This window comes from Triticum dicoccoides, chromosome 6B, assembly GCF_002162155.2.
Source record: "Triticum dicoccoides isolate Atlit2015 ecotype Zavitan chromosome 6B, WEW_v2.0, whole genome shotgun sequence".
Lineage (NCBI taxonomy): Eukaryota > Viridiplantae > Streptophyta > Magnoliopsida > Poales > Poaceae > Triticum > Triticum dicoccoides.
Window position 1 is genome coordinate 89,868,768 of NC_041391.1, and position 6,626 is coordinate 89,875,393.

The 6,626-nt window shown below is 44.9% G+C and overlaps 1 long non-coding RNA gene across 6 annotated transcripts; it reads right to left on the reverse strand.

The window, feature by feature from the left end:
• Nucleotides 1–4,183: 4,183 nt before the first annotated feature.
• On the reverse strand, nucleotides 4,184–6,617 carry LOC119326380. Of its 6 annotated transcripts, none has more exons than XR_005157956.1 (3): nucleotides 6,286–6,617; nucleotides 5,048–5,509; nucleotides 4,184–4,978 (listed from the first exon to the last, which is right to left on the reverse strand). It is a non-coding gene; the product is annotated as an uncharacterized LOC119326380 (long non-coding RNA). The 6 variants fall into 6 exon arrangements; XR_005157954.1 differs by having other exon boundaries at nucleotides 5,048–6,173; XR_005157953.1 differs by having other exon boundaries at nucleotides 6,173–6,617.
• Between the last annotated feature and the right edge of the window lie 9 nt (nucleotides 6,618–6,626).

The window sequence follows — 6,626 nt, forward strand, 5'->3', positions numbered from 1 at the left end:
GCGAACCTGGTCACTCGTGTGCCTAACAGGACGCACGCTTGCAATGTCCTCTGGCCCATGGGCAGCCTGGCTCCTTCCGTCCAGAAGCATTGGTCGTGAAGCACGGCTAGACAGACGCGAGACGATCCACGCCATTGGATTGCCTCTTTTTGTAATCTGTGTGGATTCAGAATCCTGTTGTGCACAAATCGTGCATGAAGATCATGTGCACGACAATTTCGTTGGTCGTACAGGGAGCTCCTATTTGACGGCATATAAATAAAACTACAGGTGTTTCTCAAAAAAAAATATAGCTGACAGTCTTTGCCAAAAAAGAACAAATTGACGGGCAGTGATATGCATTGCCTATGCGTACATTCAAAAATGGTCATCAATTCAAAAAATGTTCGCACCTTCAAATATTATTCAGGGGTTCAAAAGGTATTCCCGAATTCGAAAAAAAAATGAACTCAAAAATATATTTATGAATTTGGAAAAATGTTTCTAAATTTAAAAATATTCATGAATTTGTAAAAAGAGCATAAGTATGAAAGATATTTGTAAAAACCATGGGTCAGTCAGCAGCTACTGGAACGTGGGATCCCAAACGTAACCTATACATACAGAACGAAAGAAACATACGAACGGCGACTAGCTTGGTGTGTGCTTGGTATGAGGAGCTCCAGTGTTCGTGAGTCCGTGCGTGCACCGGAAGTGCAGATGGTGGCACCGGAGAATCGGCTTCGTCACCGTCGGCTTCGTCGGCCACATCGGCAAGGTCGAGCTCACAGCCATCTCCATTGTAGCAGCGTCGTCGAAGGCCTCGGCTTTGGGCTCCTCGTGTTCTGCATGAAGGAGTTGACTTTTGTCACCGGAGATCTCAGTGGTGGCGGGGCGGTATGCACGCTTATGTTGCTCATCTATGGTGGCGGCGGTGGCTGCACCTAAACCTAGCGCTGGGTCCCCATGCTGTCGGCTCTAGCGTAACATCGTGTGTCGTCCTTGACAGTTTGCAACAGACGAGGGACGGATGGCCGAAATTTGATGAAGATCCATTGCTGTGCTTTCAAAGGTGCTAGGCCGAGAGTATGACGATCGAGGATAAAACCTCGGTGCAGGGAAAGGTTGGCGCTTGGGAGCACGAAGACGTCCACCAGCCCACAAAAGGCGCACGGGTTGATGACTAACTTATGTAATCATAGTGCTAATCATGCTGCTGATAGCCAAGCAAAGGCTACTTTCAGTTCTAGAACATCAACTATCTGGGATTCAGATCCCCGGACTTTATTTCATCACGACTTGTAAATGACATTGCTATTATACAATGAAGTCCTATTCCTGTAAAAGAAAATAGCCAATTGACACCATTTACACGTCTTGTACAACATTATTTATTTATTATGGGGAAGACATACGGATTGGCTGTAATTTATTTGCGTCATTGGAAAAATCTGCTGTGCTGAAGGTTTTTGCAGGCGTTGGAGAAAAACAAAGAACTGACCGTAATACAGAAGAGTTTCCCAAATTTATATTGCCGTTTAGTTGAAGTTTTTTTTCATCACTGGATGTGAATGCTCGCGGAGAGTTACGAATGAGAGCCATCATCACTACGTACGAAAACAAGGTGAAATTCCCATATACAGTTAACTAGTAGAATGCCCGTGCCTTGCTACGGGCTACATTGCTTTCTCATATGTTTGGGCGTATTCAAACATCAAACAAATGCCCAATGGGCTTTCCAAAATTCATCCGTCTAGATAGTCCGGTCTCCACCTAATTTAGCTGGTGTGTTGGTGAGAAATGTGGTTGTTTGGACTATCTGTCATGTTATCTCCAACACACGGTCCCAACACAAAAAAACCATCCAACGACCCATCGTTCCCTTTTCTTGCTGGACCCCCCCTCTTCCTTCTCGGTTTCCCATCAAACTTTTCTCGTTGGAGCCCTATCCTTTAAAACCGGATGGCGCCCATGTCACCATCGCTATGGAACCCTCTCTCCTTCACACCGTACATCTCCATGAAGCGTAAGGAGGAGTCCCCCGCCAACCGCCCCACTCTCCGCCCCTATCCTCCAGCACCCCCACCCCCTCGGCGTTTGTGTTGATCCACCATGGTCATCAAGGGGGAGGAGGCATGCGTCATTGTGACACCCCTCGAGCCAAGATGGCAAGTTTGGTATCTCCTGAGTCATTGTCACGTTGTAACATACTATTGAATGTCGTGCATTACGACGAAATAAAAATATGATATCCATTGTTGGCATGCAAGATGCAACTGATACGCTACCGTGTTCATTATTAACTCTTGAAGCAACCGACCAATACATTTACCCTTCTATCGTAACAAAAAAAAATGCATGCTAACATTTACCCTTCTATCTTAACCAAAAACTTATACAACTTGATGGAAAAAAAATATATGAACCGCTCGCTCATGCAATTTGCTACAAAGCCATCTCTAATGAAATGCAATTTGCCACATTTTCTAAAGTAGAAAAATTATTCGGCTCAGATAACATTAACTGAACCAACCCCAACCCTCATCATGCTCACTCTCGACCGCCACTTTTGTCGCGAAATCTACTAATTCGTGTTCTAAGTGAGTTGTAACTAAACAGACTAACCCCAACCCTCATTCCACTCACTCTCAACCTTCACTCTCGTCACAAAATCCACTAACTTATGTTCCAAGTGAGCAAGTAATGAATAAAAAAATTCATCCCAAAGGCAACTTGCACCTTGCTCCCCCCTCTCGTAAGATGCAGTCCATCCATCCAATGAATAAGGCACGCACGCACTTCAAAAATCAACTTTGATGATAAATTATACCAACCAAATGCGGATTATATTTGATAAAAATTATACCATTTAATTCATATTGAAAATAAGTTTTCAGTGGTATAATTTTTAAGTCGCAAATATTTAATTTATGGTCACAGTTGGATTTTAGGAAGCGTGTGCGCCTTATTCATTGGAATGGAGGGAGTATATTTTTAACCCTCACCTCTCTAGGATACATAGGTATTTTTTTATCTTTTTTATCTCTATACCCGATCTACCTCCAACTCCGTTGGGGTCTTCAATGTAAGTCAGCTGTTAATATTCATGATACAAAATTCCAAATTGGAATTAAAGCTGAATTCAAATCGGTTGAACCAACCAGGCTTATGGTAATATGCATGATACCAAATTCAAAATTGGAACTAAAACTAACTTTAATATTCCTAAGCAAACAGTAAACTTTATCTTTGCTAATGACATTTTCCATGAATGGAAATGAATAAAGTAGTAGTTTGTTCCATGGAAATACTTAGATCACTTTCTTTCTTTACCAACAGGCCATTGTCATAAGACAATAAAGGTAGCAATACTTTGGTGGTCATAATACGAATCAAGGTCATGAGGTAATCTACTTGTTTCAAGCTATCAAGATAATACTTTGGTTGTTAATGGTAATTTGTCTTGCACACAAACTATTGTGTAAGAGATCTGTAGTTTATGTCATTGAAATTAAATGTGATGCTTTTCCGTTCACAAATCTTCGGTTTGCTCTTGATGTGTTTTGCACTACCACATTCTTGCCTTCTTTTATAGATGGGTTACACAGTCTGAAGAGGAACACGGGCCAAAACCAACACCACCTTTGTCACTCCATCATTCAATACTCTCCGAGACATCTTTTCTAAAACATGGTGTATACAACCCTTTGCACATCTTTAGTCCACTGACTTTTCAGACGCCTACCCACTTGATTTGCAAGTCAATAAATCTGGAATTAGTACTATTCTGAAAAATGCTGCCATCCCTTTTATATATGTTTGCATGCTACTGTTGCAAAATCTAACCTTCCTTTTTTTTTTCTAAATGAAGTTAGTTCCTACTCCTTCCTAGCCTTTTCATCATTGTTCCAGCTGGTAGCATACGATTGTGTGTTACTGTTGCAACTCCGCAAAAGGAAATATAAATCTACAACAGAAAATCTATTACTTCTCTAAATCTGTTCTGAAAAATGCTATCATTCCTATTACGAAAAATAAATCTACAAGGGAAATCTATTACTTTTCTCTGAATACATATAAAGAAGCACCACCCGGTAAACTTAGATTGATGTGATTATCATCTTTATAGTAGAGTACTAATTAGTACAGTACAATGACATGGATTTTATCATAGCAATTAGTACAGTACAATAAAAGTTATAGCTAGCGATCCAAATCAATGACATTAATTATTTTAGCAAGTGCTCACAGAAGATGCATAAAATCAATCATCGCATGTTAGAGCATGCGTCGAACAACTTATGTGGTTGTGCATCCAGTCATCTAGATAACAATAGGTATGCTGTTTAGTAGAAGAGATAGCTAGCAAAAGAGAGAGATCAGAGATGTACTTGTTTGGCTAGTGTTGGCCACAGACAAACGCATCCTAAGGGCACCGCTCGGGCTGCCGCCGGCCAACAGCCTTCCAGCAGCATCCGCCTCCAGTAGTGTACACCTCATGTCCTGCTACTCATGGGGCCCGTGCATCCCGCTGATTAGCCTCACGGCCTTAGTGTTCAAGCGTACTGTCGAACCCCAACCGGGCTGCACCTGAGCCCCTCTTTAGCATCGTACATGATGGTGAGGCTATGGCACGATGTGGGCGTCAGCACCTCCAGGTGTTGCATCGTGCATAGTAAAGGTGATGAACAACAACTCGTTCTCCCTGGGGCGCGACGAGGAACATGAAATGAGTACGCCGCCTTGGCGTCGAACCCTGCGACGGGGAAGTGGTACAACAGCTTTGGCACCGGCGCCGGCGATGGCTTGACCACCAGCCGACCACCCAGAGGAGGCAGCAGCACCTCCGTACGATATCATCCGCAACCAGCACCCTCGCCGGATGCCTTGCTACGCTTGCTTATGGACATGGCCTTGACCTTGTTCTCTCCGCTACTCACATGTGAATTTGTGATGTTTCCACGTTCCAACCGATCGGGTACATGCTTGAGAGGGGAATCTGGTCAGATACATCGTTAGTTCACATGAAGAAAAGAAACCACTGGGGTAATCAATCTAAAATACATACCAATAAAAGGATTCTTAGGTCTTTATCCGTATCAGCAAGGGATGGGGCTATTGCCTACGTCAGGGAAGGGACCTATCTCGTGTCACGGATAGCAGAGGCCACGGTGCTCTCCCGGAGCTTGTAATTACAGATTGCAGTAGATTGCATATATACATACACTGGAGAAGTGCTATTTGAGTGGAATTGTCAAAATTTTGAGCACAAACATCAACATACGAACCTCGCGGAGCCCGTTCCACAGCCTGCAACACGCTCCATGAGATTCAGGTGATGACCGAGGCGTTCTTGCAGTGCGCCATCGTAGAGCGGGCAGGCGGCTTTGAAGATGGCCCCTACCTTGAGTGCAAAGTCCTCCTTGAAGAAGAACGCGAGGACCTTGCCGAATCAAGCAGCGAAGCCGAACGACACCCGTGCTGTTGCCAATCTTCAGCAGTGACAGCCTCATTTTCAACCTTCAGCATACTGAAAAGGATCAAAGTAATTAACGTCAGCTGAAGAAAGTCAAAGCTAATACATAGGAATTAACAAACAAAATTGTACAAAAGCGTATGCTTACAGGAATAGTTCCTAACAATGGCCCAGCATGTAAAAGCTAGGAGAATAACTTATGCACTTGTATATATTGGTACACTGCATTGCTTATACGTTATTCTGTCATGATATTTGTTTTAGGATCAGATAAGAACAAACTTGCTTGCTTGGATCAGACCTGCAGCTTCGTTGGAGGGAAACAAATAATATATACGACCTTCAGCGTACAACAACCAACAGCCATCCTCTATTCCTCTCTAAAAAAACCCGTCATACTCTTGAATCCAGGTAAGCTAGGTGATTAAGACAGACAAAGTACAAAAGAAAAAGGCTGTCAATTCTTGCTGTCAGTAAACAAAGAAGAAACAACCTCATAATGTATCCAAAGGAATACCCGCTGAGTTCTGCTTCTCTACTACACAGGATCCAAGAATCAGAAACAAGATTTCATAACGGAGTGAACTGGTCGCTTCTGCTTCTCTACTGCATCTGCTTCGGTTCTTGCAATGTGACCCCCGCCAAGGCCAGCTGCCTGATCCCAAATCTTCAAACCATAGTCACCAGAGAAGAAGAGGAAAGACACGAGATTCTCACCCTGGATCCCGAGTAGGAGATAACGTCAGCGTCGCAACCTCGATCTCCCTGGGGTCTTGCCGCTTGAGGAAAAGGGTGAGAGGGGCAGGCTTGGGAAGAGAAAGGGGCTCTACCAGATTCGCCGCCGCCGCCGCCGCCAACGATGTCTTCGCCCGTCGTCGCCATCCTTCTCCTCCGCCCCAACACGGCGCCACCGCTGCCCCTACTTCTCCACCCAAGTGGTGACGCCCCAGCCGGTCCAACCCCTCAGCGACGCGGCTGCCCCGCTCCCATCCTCAGTGCCCGCAACACGAGTTGGCGGCTAGGGTTAGCCGCAGGGGCGCGCGCAGGGAGGGAACGGCGAGGAGGTGCTGTGCATCGATTGGGGAGACAAGGGTGAGCCGCGCTGGTGGCGGCCGGCGCGTGAGTCGGATGGCGTCGGCCAGAATCAGAGGGGCGGCGGCGGCGGCGGATC